Source organism: Oryctolagus cuniculus, chromosome 14 (assembly GCF_964237555.1).
Source record: "Oryctolagus cuniculus chromosome 14, mOryCun1.1, whole genome shotgun sequence".
Classification (NCBI taxonomy): Eukaryota; Metazoa; Chordata; class Mammalia; order Lagomorpha; family Leporidae; genus Oryctolagus; species Oryctolagus cuniculus.
In genome coordinates this window covers 24,963,631-24,985,490 of record NC_091445.1, presented here as the reverse complement: position 1 = coordinate 24,985,490, position 21,860 = coordinate 24,963,631, and the positions used below count along the sequence as shown (strand labels likewise).

The following is a 21,860-nucleotide window of genomic DNA, read 5'->3' as shown; positions in this document are numbered from 1 at the left end:
TTGTGAAAGAATGATCTTTATAATAAGGTTTTATTCACTTATTTGAAAGGCAGAGTGAGAGATAGAGAGAGAAAGAGACAGACAAAAAAACGATGGAGAGAGGTTTCTGCCATCTGCTGTTTTACTCACCCAAATGCCCACAGCCGGGTTGGGCTGAGTTGAAGCCAAGAGCCAGGAACTCCATGTGTGTTTCCCACGTTGGTGGCAGAAACTCAACTACTCAGGTCGTCATCGCTTGCCTCCCAGGTGCATTAGGAGGAAGCTGAAATGGAAGTGGAAGAAAGACTTGATCCCAAGCACTGCAATATGGATACAGCAGAGGGGGAGTGCAAGCTCACAGCACCTTATAATTTGTAATTGTTGTTAAACTGACTATGTATTAATCAATATAAGATAATTTATATAAATAGCGAATCCTAAAATGTCAATGACTTAATACAATGAAAACATATTTCTTGTTTATGTCACAAATGTAACTCACTGGGCTGGGCAGGGGGATGGGTAATGAATCACCTGTTGATTCTGCAATCCCTTACATCCGACTCCACTGTTATCTGGGAGACACAGAAATAGAGTGCACAGGATGAAGGTTTTAGTGGACCAAGTTTGGATTGTGTAAATCACGTCTTTTACATTCCAGTAGTGAACATTTTGTGACATGATCATACGGGCAAGTAAGTAATCTGGTGCCCACGAAAATGAAGAAATAATTTTGGTTGCTATTCAGCCAATCTTTACTCATTCTAAATGACATTAACCATTTAACTGACTTAAGTAATTTAAGATGATGGATCCAAGCAAGTTTTGCTTTTCACAAATATTAGTATCTTAAAAAATATAGTTGCCTATAATCAAAGTAATAGGTGATATCTATAAGTTTCCATCCTTGTTATCCTTATCTTTGTTTTCCTGTATGTAATGTGTTTTGAATGTGTTAAACATTTTATTTTCATAACTAGTTTTCAAGAGTTTGATTATGATGATGTGCTTTAATATTATTTAATTCATTTTATCCTGTTTGGCATTTATTTATTTCTTAAGGTTTATTTAATTATTTGAAAATCAAATTTACACAGAGAGAACTCTTCCATCCACTGGTTCACTCCCCAGGTGCCATATGGACCAGGGGTGGGCCAGGCTGAAGCCAGGAACAAGGAGTTTCATCTGGGTCTCTCACATGGGTGGCAGCGGCCCAAACACTTGTGTCATATTCTGCTGCTTTTCTCTGGCCATGAGCAGAGAATTGGATCAGAAGTGGAGCAGCTGGGACATGAACTGGTAGCCATATGGGATGCTGCTGTCTCATGTGACAACTTTATCTGCTATGCCACAAAGTTGCCTCAGTTTGGTATTTACTGAGCTTCTTAGATTAGTAGATATTTTGTTATTATTAAATCTGGACATTATTAGTCACTTGTTTTTACAAATAGTTTTTCTCTGTCCCTGTCCCCTCTGCTTACAGGACTGCAATTATATGTGGGTTAGATAGCTTAGTATTATTCTGTAGGTCACTGGTGCTGTGTTTTTCAAATTGTTTTCTTTCCCTTCATTTTGGATAATTTCTATTACTGTGTCTTCTAGTTCACTTTTCTTATTTCTGCAGTGTCTAAACTACTATTAATTTCATTAGAACTAATTTATCATTTTAGATATTACACTTTTTTGCCTCAGAATTGCATGTGGTTCTTTAAGGATAATTTCCATTTATTCCCTCATTATGTTTATGCTTTTCTTTAATTACATGATAATAGATATAATAGCAATTTTAACATATTTGCCTTGGGGGACAGCATTGTGGCATAGCAGGTAAATCTGCCAGCAGCAACCCCAGCATCCTACATGGGTGCTGGTTTATATCCTAGCTGTTCTACTTCTAATCCAGCTCCCTGCTAATGACTTGGGAAAAACAGTAGAAGATGGCCCAAATATTTGGGCCCAACAACCCAAGTTGGAAACCTGGATGAAGTTCCTGGCTCCTGGCTTTGGTGTGGCCCAACATTGACCATTGCAGCCATCTGGGGGGTAAATAAGTGAATGCAAATCTATGTCTTTGTTGCTCCCTCTCTCTGTATAACTCTGACTTTAAATAAATAAATAAATAATTTGTTAAAAATCTAAAAAATAAAAAAAATTCATATTTGCCTTCAAATCTTACTATCTATGTTGTTTAACTATTTCTATTGAATGGCTTTTCTCTTGCAAATATGGGTCACATTTCCTGTTTTGCAAATATCTAGTAATTTTTTATTGGATGCTGGACATTTTGAAGTTTACATTGTTGAATGTCTAGATTTTGTTGTCTTCCTTTAAAGAAAGTTGGATTTTTTGTAAGTTTAAGTTAATTTAATTACAGTTCGATTTTATTCAATCATAAATGTTTATAAACTTTGCTTGAATGTACCTAGAGTTACTTTTGTTCTACCATAATTTAGTCCCATTACTAAGGAAATGACCTTCTGGATGTCTGCTGAATGTCCCAAAGACTCTCCATTAAAACACATTGGAACATCTCCAAGTCCTGAGTGGTTTTTTTTGGAATAATTCTACTCAGTGAGTTCCAGTTGCCTTTTCTCAACTTTTGTAAATTTCTTGCTTTTTCTGGGTAGCTCTTCCTACTTTGGGATTCTGCCATATATGTTTCAGTTGTCTCAGTCTCTGAACTTTTATTTTTAGCTTTTTGACTTAGCAAACTGCACTTTGCTTGCAACCTTCCTTTCATCTATAAAACTCAGGATATCCTTCTAAAAAGAAATCTAAACAATTACAGAGCTAAGCTCATTTGTTTCCCTTTACTTAAGGATTATATTTATATGTTATCTGTAGGTTATTGTCTGAAAATTCTTTAATATATATTTGATTAGTTTTCTAGTTTTCTGTGGTGGGAAGGTATTTAAGTTTATGTTATTACATCATGAACAGAAGTGACCATATCAATCTAATTACTTTATGCCCATTATCTGAGATATATTTTTTGGTAATTATTTTTAAGATAAATTTTTTTGTCTCTAAGGTCAGCCAGTCATTGTTTTATTTTCTGTTCTCTGGTCTGGAATCTTCCAAATAAAAATACTATGTGTGGTGCCTGGGAAAGCAGAGAAGGACAGTCCAAGTGCTTGGGTCCCTGTACCCATGTGGGAGACTCAGAACAAGCTCCTGGCTCCTGGCTTTGGAACACCCAGCTCCAGCCATTGTGGCCACTTGGGGAGTAAACCAAAGGATAGAAGAGCTCTCTCTATGTCTTTTCCTCTCTCTCTGTAATTCTGCCTTTCAAATAATGTAAACAAATCTGAAAAAAGAACTCCATGCGAAAGATTAGCCCTTTTAAATGATTCTCTCCTTTAAATTCCCTCTTCAACAGATGCTTAATGTTCATATATTCTCCAATTTAATCTCTAGCTTTTTTCCTTCTTCTATTTTCTGAACAAGAGATAAAATCTGAAGGAATCAAGACCCAAACTTAAAAACACAATAATTATCAAATTGAGACAAACTTTTTATTGCTGCTATGGTTAAAAGGAATGATAAATGCATACAATTTCAATTTTGGAAGAGGAAATTCGGCTCAAACACCAATTCCAGTAGTGATTATTGTGGTCAATCAGTGTTGATTCATTTTGAATTCCTCATTGATATAACCAGATTAGATCTGTGGATGCTTTTCTCCCTACCTGATGCTTTTGGATACCCCGTCAATGCTTGCTTTATAATATATTTCCTTCTTGAAAATATTATACTAAAGGAGCCAGATTATTGATATTTTTTAGTTAACACTTGTGTTAGTCCATGTGTTTTAATATTTACTTTTTTTCCTATTTTAAAATTGTTACCATGAATGTGTGTACATGCAATGAAGCATGTAATTATTTCTCAAGAAAATAAATAAGTGGATTATTGAATATGTTTTCATTTAATGGAGTTAATTCCTTGAAAATACATATTTTTGGGGAGTGCATGTTGTAGCACACTTGGTTAAGTTGCTGCTTAGGATGCTCATATGAAGTCCCACCTCCACTTCCCATCCAGCTTCCTGCTGGTACACCTAGGAGCCAGCAGGTACTCAAGTACTTGAGTCCCTGAAGCCACTTGGGAGACCCAGATGGAATTCCCAGTTCCTGCCTTCAGCTTGGGCCAGTTGTGGCTGTTGTGGGAATTTGGGGAGTGAAATAATGGATGAAAGATCTCTCTCTCTCTCATACACATATACTGCCTTTTCAATAAATATTCTGTATGTTTTGGTTTTGATGTTCTAGTAAACCTGATAGAGACAAAAATGTGCTAGAGTATTTATTTAAACTCATCTACTTCTCGAAGGATTTGTAACATCAGATATAATGTTATGCCAAGTACTGTTTTTGGAAAGCACTGAGGTTATTACTTTTCTTTCCCCCCCTTTCCTTGCCTCATCCCTTCCCTTCCTAATGAAAGAATACACATCCATGTACACACACCAAAAATCAAATTCAACAGGCATTTACGAAGTGTCTATTGTGTGGTAGGAATTTCTTTATATATTGAGGAGTTAGCAAAAGTAAGAAAGAAAAACATTTTACACTTATGGAGCTCATTTTCCACTGGCAGGAGATTGGAAAAGAACCACACACAAGCAAACAAGAGTACAAACAAATAAGACATTGAAGTATCAATAAGTGAAATAACACGAAATAAAACAGTGAAGTATAAAAGTAACTTTTTAAAACATATTTATTTATTTATTTGAAAGGCAGAATTACAGAGAGGCAGAGACAGAGACAGAGAAATCTTCCCTCTGCTGGTTCACTCCCCAAATGGCCTCAATGGCAGGAGATGGGCCAATCTGAAGCCAGGAGCCTGGAGCTTCTTCTGGGTCTCCCATGTAGGTGCAGGGGCCCAAGAACTTGGGACATCTTCTACTGCTTTCCCAGGTGAATGAGCAAGGAGCTGGATCAGAAGTGGAGCAGCCGGAACTTGAACCAGAGCCCATATGGGATGCTGGCACTGCTGTACCCACAATGGTGCCCCAAAAGTGACTTTTAAAGTTATAGCTGACTTAGGTCATCAAAGTTAAGCTCAGAGGTGAATGACAAGAAGTCAGATGTAAGGAGTTAGATGGAAGAAACAGCAAAGGCCATAACGCAAGTGTGTTCCAGGGATGACCACCACCCCTTTTCTCAAGCAAAAAGATGAGACACGAAGTTAGTGAGTGGATGGGGCAGGGTACGATATGCTGCATTGTGGGGCAGCAGGTTAAGCTGCAGCTTCCAGCATCAGCATCCCATGTCGCACTGCTGATACCAGCCCTGGTGCCTGACTTCCCATCCAGCTTTCTGTTAATGCACCTGGGAAGGCAGCATGTGCTGGCCAATTGTTTGAACTCCTGCCACTGGCACTGTAGACCAGTAGTTCCTGGCTCCTGGCTTCAGCATGGACCAGTCCTGGCCATGGTGGTCATTTGGGAAGTAAAGCTGTGAATGGAAGATCTCCCTCCTTCTCTCTCTGACACTCTGCCTTTTCTCAAACAAATAAATAAATCTTTTTAAAAAACAGAAACCAGGAATCAGATGACACAAGGCTTTGTAACCTATCTCCCAAAACACTCTTCTGGACAATTGCACATTTTAGCAAACATGTTTTTTTTTTAGAGTATATCGGTGAGAATGCTTTAATTTTTCCATATGCAGTTTATAGATACCATTTTTCTGCTTATGGCTGCATTTTTGGAGGCTGTTAATTTACATCCAATTTTGAATGTCTGGAAACTGTGACCTGATGAACTCATTTATATACCTTTCCCAGTCACTTTTTGGCTCATTTGCACCTGCCAAAAGAGGGTGATAACTGGACAGCTGTGCACCTTATTGATACATATTATCTTAATTACCTTTCACACTGGGTTGAAAGGTTTGTGATAAGTGACACTGGTTCTTTAGCCTATCATCAGAGTTCGGCTCTTGTACTTTAATGAGTACATAGCAGGCTAGTTTCTATGCATATTATACATGCTCATTTGCAGTCCTAAGTTTCTAAAGGATTCGGGCACCGATGCTCTGACTACCCCTGGTATCACTGCCATCACAGCAAGTGTTAAGATGCTGATTATGTTGCAGCTGATGAAGAAAGCAGAGAAGGTCAAAATCCCGCGTGTAACACCAGCTGTAAATGCGTCTATATTAAGAGAGTGTTTCTTTTCCAGAACAACCACGAATGGGAAAACATGGAGCACATTTTTGTGCCCATCTGTTTGTGGCGAAGCTTAGAAAATATTGTTGAGTGATTTGAGGACTAGTTTCTGGGTGTCTTCCACATTCTTTCAAGTATTTCATAATTTGGCAGCCATGGAGAACACTTGGAATGCAATTGGCTTAAAGAGCTAACTTATATTGGCTCTGGAATATCGAAATGCCATTCCAAAGAGCGACATTCTATTCCTACATGCATATTTCATAATCCCCGCAGTTAATGCAAAGAAACAAACTCCCCACGCAGACCCATCTGAGCTATTCACGTCATCACGCTCTGAATCTGTGATCATTTTTCTTCCTCTCAGCTGACCAATCAGCTAAATTGGTATTGATGATGGCAACAACTGGGGAGGTTAAGTGAAATTAGAATATTTGAAAGGCATTCTACCTTCTATATAAAGCCTACCGTATGGTTCTCAAAATAACTTCACTCTATCAACATCTTGCAAAATTGGATAGGGATTCTAAAAACTGCATCTCTCATTCTCAACCACCAAAAGGTAAATATTGCCTCAAGAGAAAGTGGTTAAAGTTTTACGGAGGCACTGATGTTATGAAGGGAAGGGAGACAGTCCCCTCCTCAGTATTCCAGCACAAGAATAAAGGTGCAGTCTGCCTGTGTCGCAATTCCTCATTTTTTTTTGACAGATAGAGTTAGACAGTGAGAGAGAGAGAGAGAGAGAGAGAGAGAGAAAGGTCTTCTTTCCGTTGGTTCACCCCCCAAATGGCTGCTACAGCCAGAACTATGCCGATTCAAAGTCAAGAGCCAGGTGCTTCTTCCTGGTCTCCCATGTGGGTGCAGGAGCCCAAGCACTTGGGCCATCCTCCACTGCCCTCCCGGGCCACAGCAGAGAGCTGGACTGGAAGAGGAACAACCGGGGCTAGAACCTGGCGCCCATATGGGATGCCGGCGCCGCAGGCAGAGGATTAACCAAGTGAGACAGGGTGGCGACCTACAATTCCTCATTTGTAAAACTACCTTTACGGAATGAACAAAAAATGCTTTCCTGATGATGAGCTGCGAAGAATCCAAAACTGTCATTGTGAGAATTTCTATTTAATTTTTGAGATTTCTACCTATAGCTGTGATTAGCAAGTGTTTCTTTTCCAAATGCTTCATCACCTTTCATACTTAGGAAAAGTGAATTTGAAGTAGATTTTATCTGTTATCTTTTTTTTTCTTTTAGTGTTAACAGTAATTTTACGTGACAGCAGTTGGTTGAAGTCCTAGAAAGAAATCTATCCAAAAAAAGCAAAAAGCAGTGGGAAAAGATTTATTGATGTCCTATCATGTCCTACACAGCAGGAACAAGAAAACATTCCTGCCCTCAAGTAGCTTATTCTGTATTGAGAGATTGGGGCAAACAGAAGGAAAGTCCAAATCAACCTTATGTATAAGTGTGTTGGGGACATGGAGAGGGAACACACTGCCAGAGAGAAGGCTTCCTGAAGCAAATAATGCCTAAGTTGAGAACTGAAGGTGCCTCAGAAGGTTGGCCAGAGATAGCGGATGTTGAAAGGGTGCTTGGTGTCAGACACAAGCATAAGCAAAGCCTTGGGATTGAGAACACAGTCCATTTTGAGAACCGTAGTTCAGTCTGACTAAATCATTAAATTCATTTTATTGCAACATTGTCTTATCATCCTTATCCCATACACTAAGTGGCTTAAATAACACATGTTTATTTCTCTCTCTCTCTTTTCTTTTTCTTTCTTTTTTTTTTTTTTTTTTTTGGACAGGCAGTTAGAGAGAAAGGTCTTCCTTCCGTTGGTTCACCCCCCAAATGGCTGGTGTGCTGTGCCAATCTGTAGCCAGGAGCCAGGTGCTTCTCCTGGTCTCCCATGCGGGTGCAGGGGGCAAGCACTTGGGCCATCCTCCACTGCCTTCCTGGGCCACAGCAGAGAGCTGGACTGGAAGAGGGGCAACTGGGACTAGAACCCGGTGTGCCAGCACCGCAGGCGGAGGATTAGCCTAGTGAGCCGTAGTGCCGGCCAACACGTTTATTTCTCACAGTTCCATTGGCTAAGAAGTTCCTCATCAAGGGGCCAGCAGGTTTGCTTGTGGCTGGGGGCCCACTTCCTGGCTTGCAAATTTCTCTCATTCTCACCATATCCTCCCACAGTGGAAAGAGGAAGCTCTGGTATCTCCTCCTCTTTTTTTTTTTTTTTTTTAAGATTTATTTACTTATTTGAAAGTCAGGGTTACAGGGAGGGAGGGAGGGAGGGAGGGAGAGCATGAGAGAGAAAGAGAGAGAGAGAGAAGGAGAGAGAGAGAGAAAGAGATCTTCCATCCACTGGTTCATTCTCCAAATGGCTGGGCCAATCCAAAGCCAGGAGCCAGGAGCCAGGAGCCAAGATCCAGGAACTTCTTCCAGGCCTCTCACAAGGGTGCAGGGGCCCTAGGACTTGAGCCATCTTCCTCTGCTTTCCCAGGCCATAACAGAGAGCTGGATGGGAAGTGGAGCAGCTGGGACTTGAACCGCGTCCCTTATGGGATGCCAGCACTGCAGGTGGTAGCTTTACCTGCCATGTCACAGCATAGGCCCCTATTTCCTTCTCTTACAGGCCCATAATTCCATTCGGCGTCTGTACCCTCATCCTAATTTAAAACTATTTTTATCTTCAAAAGGCTGCTCCTTTTGATACCACCACATTGGGGGTTACAGCTTTGCTATTGAAATTCAGATATGGTGAGAGCGTAGACATTCAGTCCAAACAAATGGAATCTTTAAGATAATCAAAATATAGTAAGTTATTAATTACTATTAAATTATTCATTAATTGTTATCAACCTAACAGTAGTGTGTAGGACTTTACTTCTAATGCTCAATTAAAACTCTTTGAATTGTTTCATAGGACAATTTCCATATCTAGTTCTTTTTAGAAATCTTGAAACTAGAATTAAAAAGTAAATTCTTCCTACCATGATTTTCCTAGTATATTATTTGATGTAGTTTACAGCAAATTGTGCTTCGTCTCTGGCTGAAAATAGTACACAGACACAACACGGACTGGGACTATCTTGTAGAACTAGTGCTCTGAGAATGGACAGACTAGGGTTAGAAACAAATCACCTTTAACTGCTTCACTTAAAAAATAATTTTGAGAGAGAGAGAGAGAGAGAGAGAGAGAGAGAGAGAGAGAAATTGAGCTCAAATACACTGGTTCATTCCCCAAATGTCTGTAATGGCTATTGGGCTGGAGCCAGGAACTCAATCCAGGTCTCTCACACGGGCAGCAGGAAACCAATTACTTGAGCCATCGCTGCTGCATTCCAGGGTCTGCATTAGCAGCTATCTGGAGTCAGGAGCAGGAGCTGAGTTGAATCCAGGTACTCCAATGTGGGACGTGGGCATCCTGACAGGTAGCTGAACCACCACGTAGACACCCACCATTGCTTAACTATGTATTCAGAGAATAAAGATAATTATGCTCAGATACCTCCTTGCCTGTCTTTTTCTAAACTCATTTTCTTGACATGTGAGGACAATAACACTGGTATTCTCCTTAGAGAGGCATGGAAGCATCGCCTAGATGCCTTTTTGAAAAATAACAAAGTTAGATATTGTATAAGTCACAGTCCAGGCAGGAGACAGAATCCACACAGTGATTTAAAGAGGAGAGTGTAATTTAAGAATTACCAATTTTAACAGGGGATTAATTAAGATGTCAACAGAACCCTAGTGTCTATTCTGGGGCTTCGAATCAAGGAAGGAATAAACTTGGCAGTGTGGCCCTGTCTCAAGCCTGAGACTCAGACCTCCTTTAGAAGGTGTGGTTGTAGGCCACTAGGTGGAAGGGCAGTTCGTGAGACTCCATGGCTGGAGCAGGCCAGAGTCTCCAGGCAGGTAGGAGGTACAGGGCAGATGCATGGGGGCAGTTCGAATGTTAGAATCAGCAGGTGTTTCAAACCCTGGAGTATGTGATGTCTGTGCCAAGAGGGCTCAAGGCAGTGGTCACCGGACTGGGATTGGAACTGGGAGTTCACTGTTGCTGCATGCTCTGTGCCAGGGGTAGGACCAGTGTTGAATGTCTCCATTCTCATTCCTCTGACTGCCACATAGTAGGGACACGAAGAAACAAACAGGACTATATAAGAATCTGGAAGAGAGAGGCCTCTCTTTTCTCCTGTAACGGCCTTGCAGTCCTTTGTACTGGAAACAACTTAGCATTGTGATCCCTGCAAAGGAGAATTGCTTAAATGGATTAACTCCATAGCCACAGAGCAGATAATGAAGAATATATATGGATTCAAGCAACAATAAATTGATAACTGACACAGAAATAAATGGAAGATCAATCGGCAAAGGCAAATTGTAATCCTATTCTCTCCTGGGCTAAGGGAATTATGGAGATGTCTGCCTGTGACTGCTGTTCCTCTCATGTTGCACTCTGTAGTACTACATGCCTAGAATTTGATCTGGATGAATATTGTAGCGTTGAAAATTTCCATTGACTTTAGTCCTTATGTTTCTTCACTCTACTCCTCACCTGCACAGGTGCATACACACACAGCCGGTCACATGCATGTGCACACACATGCACACAGACTTCACATGAATTCTGATCTCAGTTCTGCCAGTTATTAGACTCATAATTCTTCATGAGTTAATCTGCCTACTTGAAAGTAGCAATGATATATATTCTCACAATGTTGTGAGGATTAAAAATGTTTGTAAAAATCAAGACACTACATTTTCACCAAATTCAAATCCATGGTCAATTCTGACTTGAGAACTATTGTTCAACAGTGTATAAAGGATAAGGATTAGAGCTGATTTTATCTTCATACACTTAGAGGAAACTCACAGAAAATCCTAATGGTGGTAGTTCTAAAGATAGGAAAATATCTACAGTTTGCAATTAAATTGATTAGTGTTTTATAAAATGATTAAAATGATACTCTTTTTTTTTTAAAAAAAAAGATTTATTTATTTTATTTGAAAGGCAAAGTTACAGAGAAAAAGAGGCAGAGACAGAGAAAGACACCTTCCACCTGCTGGCCAGAGCAAGGCAGATCCGAAGCAAGGAGCCGGGAGCTTCTTCCAGGTCTCACACACCGGTGCAGGGGCCCAAGCATTTGGACTTTTCTGTTGCTTTCCCAGGCACATACGCAGGGAGTCAGAGTGGAAGTGGAGGGGCTAGGACTCAAACCAGCACCCATATGGGATGCTGGCGCCCATATGGGATGCCTGTGCCGCAGGTGGCGGCTTTACCTGCTAAGCCACCTCCACAAACTCAACTTTCTAAAGGTCTCAGACATCCATGAGAAGATAAAAATGATTAATTACTTCTCTATTTTCATGAATGTTTGAAAGTTAGAATGGTAGAGTTGATTAGTCAATTGATGTGGTTATTTTAACAAGTTCTCTCCCTTCTGATCAGTTATTATCTCTCTCATTCAATATAATTCCAGATTAAATTCTCTCTCTCTCTCTCTCTCACTCTCCTCTCTCTCTTTCTCTCTTACGCCAATCAATAGAAAATATTCTCAATTGAAATGTGAATGATGTTGATTAACTTCAAACTCTTCTGTTCTTTTATGCCTCAGAGGCATAAGGAAACTTTAAAACCTGATTGCTTCTTTCAAGGGTAGGTTTGATGAAGAGTGAATAGTCATAGAGAAATTGGTAGGGCAAGGTATTAAATGCTAACTGGGGAAAGTTAAAAAGGCCTGCTGTTTTAGGTTTCTTTTCTGGGTCCCTTTGTCTTCAGATACATAGACATTACTGGGTATCGGTAGGCTACCCCTCCCTTTGGGGAAGAACAGAATATCCCTCCTTAGTTTTATGATTTGCTTTGGGGCAGGAGAGCAGGTGGAAGGTCAGTGAGAGATTTCTATGACCGATGCTATTTCTCAAATTACTTCAGCTGAGATTATTCAATGTAACCTGGTGTCATACTACAAGATCTGCTGTGGCCGGGAAGGCAGTGGAGGATGGCCCACGTCCTTGGGCCCTGCACCCACATGGGAGACCAGGAGTAAGTACCTGGCTCCTGGCTTTGGATCAGTGCAGCACACCAGCTGGAGCAGCCATTTCGGGGGATGAACCACTGGAAGGAAGATCTTTCTCTCTGTCTCTCTCTCTCTCTCTGTCTCTCTCTCTCTCTAACTCTGCCTGTCAAAAAAAAAATGGCATGTCCAGTATTCCATTGAACATACCTGCATTTTAGTATTTAATAGTTTGTTCTCAATAATATTTTATGGGGGATAATAATAATGGCAATAAGGTAAATGATATATGGTTGATTACAGTAATATCAATGCATTTAAATCCTTTATTTGAACTATTTGGTGCTTTCCTTTTTCACCTTATCATATTTAGAATTGCTTTCCACAAATCAGTAATTATAGCTAAGATTTATTTATGGTTTACCATATACTAGGCTTTGTTCTTGGTATTTTATGTGTGCTAACTTATTTGATTCTTATAATAATGCTAAAAAGTAAGAATTCATTCATAATGAAGAAATTATTAAATTCACTAATTTCATAATTACCATTCACTAATGAAGAAATTGAGGCACTAAGAAGTTAACCCATCAAGGTCATTTGACCAGTGGGTAGAAAACATATCGCTAGAATACTGGCAGTCTGACTCCACTGTTCAAGTTTTTACTGACATTTGGGACACTTCCCCGTTCTCAACTACAACAAATGACTGAACATGGAATACCCACTAGCTGCCGTTTTTCAGTGGCCATTGTATGCCAGGCACTTGACAGGATGCATTGCTTAACTACAGGGGGCACAATTCCACAGAATTCTCTTTGATTTGATATTCTCTGGAGTTATTTTGAAGTGGATACTCTGAGAGGGCTGCCCAATAACTCAAAGAAAGTGAGGTTTAGGTAAGTAATTTGCCCGAAATTATATACAGTGCTTGTAAATGGTAGAATTGGGATTTACACATGAATCTACTTGACGTCTTTCAGGCTTAACATCCCTAATAAAGAGAAAGATGTATCTTTTAGCTTCTAGATGGTTATAGAAAAAGATGTATCTTAGCTTCTAGATGGTTATAGAAGAAAAAAAAAAGCTTGCCTTCTCTTGTTTTTGGAGGAGCCGATAGTTTCTGCAAGTACTTTTCTTCACATCCTCTCTACTCCTCAAACTTGCTTTCTCTTTTCCTGTTGTACTGCAATCATCAGAGAAGGAATATTAGGGGCTCAATCAGATAAGTGTTCAGCTCGAGATATGGATTGTGAGGTGCCAGTCTTGAAGTGGAGCTGGCTAACCTGCTGCTTGTGACACCAGCATCCCATATGCTGGTTTTAGTCCTGGCTATTTTGCTTCTGATCCAGCTCCCTGCTAATGTGCCTGGGAAAGCAGTGAAAGATGGCTCAAGTACTTGGTCCCCCACTGCCCATGTGGGAGACCAGAATGGAATTCTGGGCTCCTGGCTTTGACCTGACCATTGTAGCTGTATGGGGAGTGAACCAGCAGGTAGAAAGTCTCTGTCTCTGTCTCTCCCTCTTTCTCTGTCACTCTGCCTTTCAAATAAGTAAAAAATAAACCCAAAAAAGATATAGATACTGACCGACTCAGTTAATTTACTTTTCAGACCATATTCATGAAGAACATGCAAGAAGACTAATGACAAACTTTACTAACAAACTGTCTTTTAGTCTATTGCTGTGGCGTTCTTGCCCTGTTTGAGGTCAGTTTTTGTTTGAGTAGCATTTGAGTGATTCATAATTCTGGAAATCGAAGGAGATTTGACAAGTGCCTGAGCAGTCTTTTTAGCTTTCCTTGCAACCTTTGAAAGGGATTATTGTTCTGAGGAAAAAATGAGCAGATGGTGCCTCAAGCAGTTGGCCAAATGTCTGTAACAATACTATCACTTGACTCTGTGTCATCGTCTGGAGCATCTGTCAGGAGGAAGAGCTATGCCTCCGTGCTTCTCCCTTCCACAATTAATCACACCTCTCCTCCTTTTTCCACTGTTCAGCATGTTGTCTTTTCGAGAAGCTGGTGCCAGGGGATTTCAATGACTCTCTGACATACTTCAGAAAAAGATGCTACAACAATAGCATTATTGGGAGTCCAATGAGACAGAAAGAGACTTTGCCAGGAGAGAGGTTGGCATTTGTTTAGCTATTTTTGACAAGCAGACTATACAGAGTCAGTCACTTAATCTCAAGTGAATCATGATCTATGATGACATCTCAAGAAAGAAAAAAAAAAATGTAATATGCGATGGACCCTCCACAACCTCCTTCCCCTTCATCATTCTGACTTATTTCCAGCCAGGCTATATTCAAATGTGTACGTGGTGAAAAACATCAATCATTAATCTTTGTGGTAATAATTTGTCATTATTATCTGATGAAATGCCTGTGTCAGAGATCACATGTCCAAATACAGCAGTATGTATAATATTGTCTTTGCCAATGTATTGTAGTTCCTCATGATAGGGGCTAACTTAAGCCAAAAATTAATATTTTGGGTTCTCGCATTTTCCTTAGATAAGAATTCTAAGCACAGGCTCAAACACAGCCTGCAACATGGTAAAGCTTAGAGTTTATTTAGAGAGTGAGAGGAAAACACAGGAACATGAAGGGAGAGTGGGCCAAGAAGGCTAAACGGGGAATTTCATACCAGCTGTTTCCAGGGAGCAGGCCAGAGGCTGCAAGTGAGAGAGCACAGGCAAGAGGGCAGGCCAGAGAAGAGAAGGGCGGGCCCAGTGCGAGGGGTTACATAGTCTGATTGACAGCTGGGTAGACACAGGCGAGATTACGTGTGGCACGACAGTTGTGGTCTCCAGATCACGGACCTAGGTTTATCTCCCCAGTTAGTCCCATATCACTCAGAGAAACAGAATCGATACCGAGATAGAAATATCTACCAATATACTCTTCTGGTTCTATTTCTCCGGAGCATAATACATGCTACTAATACATTGCTACACTTTATATATAATACAACTGCCTTTTTGTGGTCTGGCTGAAAGGCCTGTGAGAGCATTTCAGACATTGAAAGCTGAGACTCTGTGGCAAAAAATATCCTACACAAAGGATCTCTGTGCGTGAGACCCCAGTGAAAAGAAGGAGCCATTAAAGAAGGATGTACTTTTCTCTGAAGGGAGGAGAGAACTTCCACTTTGCTGATGGCCTTGTCCAAATACTGATGGAGTCTGTGGTCACAAAAGGCTTCCATAGCCTTGGCAGCTCATGGCAAGAGCGTTGAGTGATCAGTGACATCATAAATAAGAGTGTTAATTGTTAAATGAACAACAGAAGTCACTGTGCACTTACTCCCCATGTAGGATCTCTGTCCTTAGTGAGTTGTACTATGAAAATTAACTGCAAAACTTGTTCTCAAACTGTACTTTATATGTTGTATGTGTGTGTGTGTGAGTGCAAACTGTTGAAATCTTTACTTAGCATGGAGTTAGTCCTCTGTATATGAAGTTAAAGTAAAAATGAACCATAATGAAGAATGGGAGGGGAGAGGGAGTAGGAGGTGGGATGGGAGTTGGGGTGGGAGGGCGGGTATAGGGGAAAGAACCACTATATTCCTAAAGTTTTATCTATGAAAAATGCATTCATTAAATAAAAGCTTTTTTAAAAAATAGAACTGCCTCATACGGGTGTGAAACTCTGACATTCCATGATCTGCTGTCTGCATGAACCAGGAGAGCCAGCAGTGAAATTCAGCCCTTATCTGAAGGCCTGAGAACCAGGGGACGGGCCCATGGTGTAAGTCTCAGAGTAATATGAAGGGCTGAAAACCAGGGGCACTGCGTCCAAGGGAAATGACTGGGTGTTCCAGCTCACATAGAGCTGATCTGTCCTTCCTCCACCTTTTTGTTCTCTTTGGGTCCTCAATGGATCAGATGATGTGCAGGCACATTGGTAAGGGTGGTTTCTTTACTCAGTGTACTGATGCCAATGCTAACCTCTTTCAGAAACACCCTCTTAGACATACCCAGAAAATACATTTTATGCAGTATCTGGGCGCCCCTTAGCTCAGTCAAATTTATATATATAATTGACCTCTACAATCAGGTAAGGCAGAATCATAAATACTCATGGCTATGCTTCTTCACAGAAGAAAGAACTGGAACCAGGCACCAAGTAGGAGGAGTCACTGTCATAATAAAGAAAGCACTGGTCACAACTGCTTACTAGTTTGTTCAAAGCTAATATTCCAGGTGCGGAAGACCTTTCAAGGGTAGACTGAGGAAGACCCATTCAACATGTACAAACCACGTTGTGTGTCCTGTGATAGACCTCCAACAATTCCTCTGAGTCTCTGACCCAATCTTAGTGTCCACAAACTCTTTAGCTGAAGTCATTTTATTTAAAAATATTTCTGCTTAGTATCAATCCTGCCCAACGGAGGTGATATATGAGTTAAACTAAGCCACTGGCTTCTCTGTCCTACTCAGAAACTCGTACGGCATAGGGGATAGGACAAGGCAGAGGACTTAGTTTTATTTTCCCTCTAATTTCCTTTGCCAAATCCCATCTATTGTTCTTTGTTTTATTTGAGATCAATTTTATTTTTTAGCTGACTTGAATATGGGTAATAAATTTATGGAAACAAGGAAAAAAGAACTATCCATGGAGAAGCTAGTCTTGCAGGGTAAATGGATCCAACTGCTGTTCCTTTGTTCTTCATAGAGTCTTTCATCATGCTATGAAATTGCATCTTCCCTCTCATGAATCGTGAAGACACTACATTTCTCTCAACATCAATGTCGATGGAATAGCAGGTGCAGAAAAAGAACCAGCAATTTGGATCAGTCTCAGGCATGATAGTATCAAAAGACCACTGACCTCTTCCTCAGTAGAATTAGTGAAAATTATTTAAAAAGCAAATATCTAAAACTTCTGGAGATGACCTTAAGTGTATTTTGCAAATTAAGAAACATCTATTCAAGGAAATCTATGGAAGTTTGTTAAGAAAATTGATAGTCTGTGATATTTGAATCAAGACTCCTCTCCCCTGCTCCCCTCCCAGGTCAAGTTGGAGACTCCACTCCAGACTATTGCAGTCCAAAATACACTGCTCTCCTTTGCACCAGTCCCCGGTCAGAAGGCATTATTACCTGTTAGTATTTCTCATTGGCCCCAGCTACCTGTTGTTGAAGCCAACTTCCAGGTGGTTGGTAATAGAAGTGAGACTCCCTTCCTAGGCCTACTGCCTACCTATGGACTGGTGGCTTTCCTTTGGTTGGGGTGCACTGTTAATACCCATGTTCTGAGTGCATTTGGTCCAGATGGTGAAGCAGTGGTTTCCTGCTGAGAGGCCAGCTGATTGATCTCCGGCTGCTGCATCTTTTCCCTTGCAAATGAATGCTACCCTGGAGCAGGTGGTCCAACATTATCTCCACCCTTAGATCTAGAGCCTTTGCTCAGAGCATTTATCAGGGGGAAGAAATCAGGACACAAGAAAAAAAAGCGAAATCACCTTCGAGAAGCCATAAAAAAGAACAGCCCTTGTCTAGACTGTTGAGGAACACTTCCGTTTTTTCATTCCACTCTTTCTTTCCTTCTGTTTCTTTTCTTTCCCAGATCAAACAGGAGCGGGAGGAGAAAGAAGGTAGGAAGAGTGGGTGGGAAGAATTATTATGTTCCTAATGTTGTATTTATGAGATACATACAAAAAAAAAGATATTCTGATCTCTTTCCAAAGGAATGGACTTCATTTGCACCAGACTGGGATGGAGGTCAAGGCTAGGAGGGTTCTCAGGAACACTGGAGTTTACTGTGAAATGCAGTTGATATTGCTTAGTCTTTGGGCTGGGATGTTTGCAGGAAAAACTGAGTAAGAAAATTATGAGGAGCCCTCCTGGGGTCAGAAGAAATATCAAACACTACCCTCAGAATCTGTTTTTTTCAAACAATAGGTTTTTTAAAATTATTATTTTGTATGGCAATTTATGCCTCAGAACGGTCTTGAACACAATAGAGGAGCCAGCTGGTGATTGATGGAGTTTAATAGCTGAGTTATCAGGATCTCCAAATATAAAAATGCCCATTTTTATCGGACAGAAAATTATGACTAATGTGGTACTCTAGGCCTTCTTCTCAAGATGTAGAGCCAATGGCAAGACAGAATACTCTGATTAGAAGCTGATCAGATTGACTCATAGGTAACCTAAGTATTCTTTTACTTTACAGTTATGATCCTACTTCATAATCCAATCATTGTATATTCTTCTATGAAGCTGAAGACTAATTTTGTTACAATTCACAAGGCCAAATTCACTCCAAAATATTTTCATATTTTGTCACTTGTTGAAGCTTTTCTGCTAACTACTGATTTGGTTATCTCATAGGTCCAAAACTCTGAATTTTCTCTTTACATGAATTATATATTAGATTTTACTGTATATATCTCATTTTATTTTAAAAATTAATTTATTTGAAAAGCAGAGAGAGAGAGAGAGAGAGAAAGAGAAAGTGCCAATCCACTGGTTTACTTATGAAATTCTCACAACAGCCTGGCCTGGATCAGGTTGAAGCCATGAGCTGAGAACTAAATCAACTTCTCCCACATGGGCAGTGGAAACCCAATTATATGAGCCATTACTGCTGCCTCCCAGGATCAACATCTGCAGGAAGCTGGAATCAGATTGGAGCAGAGACCTGAGTCTGGGTACTCCAATACAGATATATGTATCCTAAGTGATATCTTAATTGCTAAAGTGCCCACACTGTACATATTTTTAAAAATGACAACAGGCATGGTTTTTCTAGATATAATGGATGTCATCCCTATAGAAACCCCAAGCCAAACTACTCCAATTGAAATACACATGTAGATTCTAAAAAATAAATTTAAAGGTGAGATTCATTTTAGTTATAGATATTGAACTATAATATAATTAGAATTTGATTTATTATTATATGATTTCCAAGTTGAGAAACTTTGATCTGACTTTAAAAATCTTACTTTAAATACACATACACACACACAAACATACACATATAACTTAGAATGCTCCTATGTCCAATAAAATACTTTAAATAGACATTTCAACCTAGAAGATTCAAAACAGACAAACGAGCACACGCAAAAATGTTTGACATCCTTAGTCATTACAGAAATGCAAATTTAAACTACAATGATATACTAGTCTACAGGTATTAAAAAGACTAAAATCAAAGAGTAGCAAAATGCCAAAAGAATGTGAAGTAGCTTGAACTTTCCTGTGTTGTTGGTGGGTTTACAAAATGCTGTAGCTCCTTTGAAGAGTAGCTTGGTACAGGCTCACAAGCTAGTTTTCTACAGCTAGCTTAAGTAAATGGCTCCACCTAGTGTTTATATGGAAGAAAGTGCTTAAAACATGATATTTACACTTGAATCGGAAGAATTGCAAACGGTCAGCCGGCGCCTGGCTCAATAGGCTAATCCTCCACCTTGCGGCGCCGGCACACCGGGTTCTAGTCCCGGTTGGGGCGCCGGATTCTGTCCCGGTTGCCCCCCTTCCAGGCCAGCTCTCTGCTATGGCCAGGGAGTGCAGTGGAGGATGGCCCAGGTGCTTGGGCCCTGCACCCCATGGGAGACCAGGAAAAGCACCTGGATCCTGGCTCCTGCCATCGGATCAGCGCGGTGCGCCGGCTGCAGCGGCGGCCATTGGAGGGTGAACCAACGGCAAAGGAAGACCTTTCTCTCACTGTCTCTCTCTCTCACTGTCCACTCTGCCTGTCAAAAATTAAAAAAAAAAAAAAAAAAGAATTGCAAACGGTCAACTTTATCTTACTTTTTATTCTTACTGTAATCAAGGAAAGACGATTCCAAATAATAATCAAATGTATAAAACAAACTCTTTCAACATGCATTTTCTTTTTGTTTTTTTGTTTTGTTTTGTTTTTTTTTGACAGGCAGAGTGGACAGTGAGAGAGACAGAGAAAGATCTTCCTTTGCCGTTGGTTCACCCTCCAATGGCCGCCGCAGCTGGCATGCTGCGGCTGTTGCACCGCGCTGATCGGAAGCCAGGAGCCAGGTACTTCCTCCTGGTCTCCCATGGGGTGCAGGGCCCAAGCACTTGGGCCATCCTCCACTGCCTTCCCGGGTCACAGCAGAGAGCTGGACTGGAAGAGGAGCAACCAGGACAGAATCCGGCACCCCGATCAGGACTAGAACCCTGGGGTGCCTGTGCCGCAGGCAGACGATTAGCCTATTGAGCCGTGGCGCTGGCCTAACATGCATTTTCTTAAGAAGAGACAGAGTAAGGGAGAAATCCCTGACACTGGATAATGAAAACATAGTTTTCTCAAAGGCAAAGCAGAAAGTTGGACTAGAATACTGAGGAAGCAAGAAATCCCTAAGCTTCTGAATTGAAGAACAGGATTTTTCATCTTGTACATTAGCAGCAGTACTTGTGTTAAGAATGATTGTGGGGGAGATGATTATGTAACTATCTGGAATTACAACATTTCTATTAACATGTGCCAGACACAATACTAGGCCTAACTGATACAAAAATGAAAAGTATAGTTTCAATCTTCTAGGAGTTCACATATATGAGGGTATTTCAACACTTGATCTTAGCCAAAAGGCCGAGAAGTGATTGAGGGTACTTCAAAACAAGTTGACTGGGGCCTGTGCCGTGGCTCACTTGGTTGATCCTCCACCTGCTGGCATTCCATATGGGCACCGGGTTCTAGTCCAGCTCTCTGCTATAGCCCGGGAGGGCAGTCCAGCTCTTCTGGACTTCCAGTCAAGCTCTCTGCTATAGCCCGGGAGGGCAGTGAAGGATGGCCCAAGTGCTTGGGCCCTGCACCAGCACGGGAGTCCAGGAAGAGGCACCTGGCTCCTGGCTTCGGATAGGCACAGCTCTGGCCCCTGGCAGCCATTTGGGGAGTGAACCAATGGAAGGAAGACCTTTCTCTCTGTCTCTCTCTCTCACTGTCTAGAACTCTACCTGCCAAAGAAAAAAAAAGTTGGTTTTGGTGAAAAAAATTGTAATCTTTGCATGTAAGGGGTCTTCAAAAAATTCATGAAAAAATATGTTGTGAAAAATTTATGTATGGGTTTCAAGTTTCTTTCACACCAAAATAAACTTTATATTTCAGTTCATTTTCTACAAACTGTTTTAAGTACCCTCATATTTTCAAACTGATAACAGGATATAAAAATAAAAGCAACAACTAAACACAAGCACACAAGTTAAAATTTTGTTCTACAAATAGTGGTTTAATTGGAGATACCTTAATCTCAGTTTCATTTATTTCACATGAAATTTATATCAGATCTCAATCAAACGTACACTTACATTAATGTCATTAAAGAGGCTTAGATATGGAGGAGGAATACACATCTCCTTCATACAATTATAAAAAGGATTCTCCAATTAACGTAAAAACACATAATTCCAAGTAGTTTAGTGGAAATGCTTTCAATACTGTAGTATACAAAGCACTAAGAAACTAAATGCAATTTGTATTAAAAAACTATATTTTTGGAGGGCGGAGCCAAGATGGCGGAATAGTGAGGGCGCGCACCGATAGTCCGGGAAAATTTAGTTTAATAAAAGGGGAGTTACGGTAGCCTCAGAAAAAAGAACCAGGAAAATATTGCAGACAAAACTCTTCTGGATCCAGTGGGCGTGAATCGGAGGACCTACTGGGAGAACAAGGTCGCCCACCGCGCGCGAAAGCCGAACCACAGGACCGAGCCGCGGG

General features: G+C 40.7%; 1 long non-coding RNA gene and 1 pseudogene across 1 annotated transcript in view; one reads left to right on the top strand and one right to left on the bottom strand.

Moving 5' to 3' along the window:
• The window catches only part of LOC103349559 (uncharacterized), an 80,709-nt gene that overhangs the window by 46,799 nt on the left and 12,050 nt on the right, over window positions 1–21,860 (top strand). The gene's annotated exons all lie outside the window — the stretch shown is intronic.
• Window positions 20,581–20,747, bottom strand: LOC127492899 (U2 spliceosomal RNA; annotated as a pseudogene).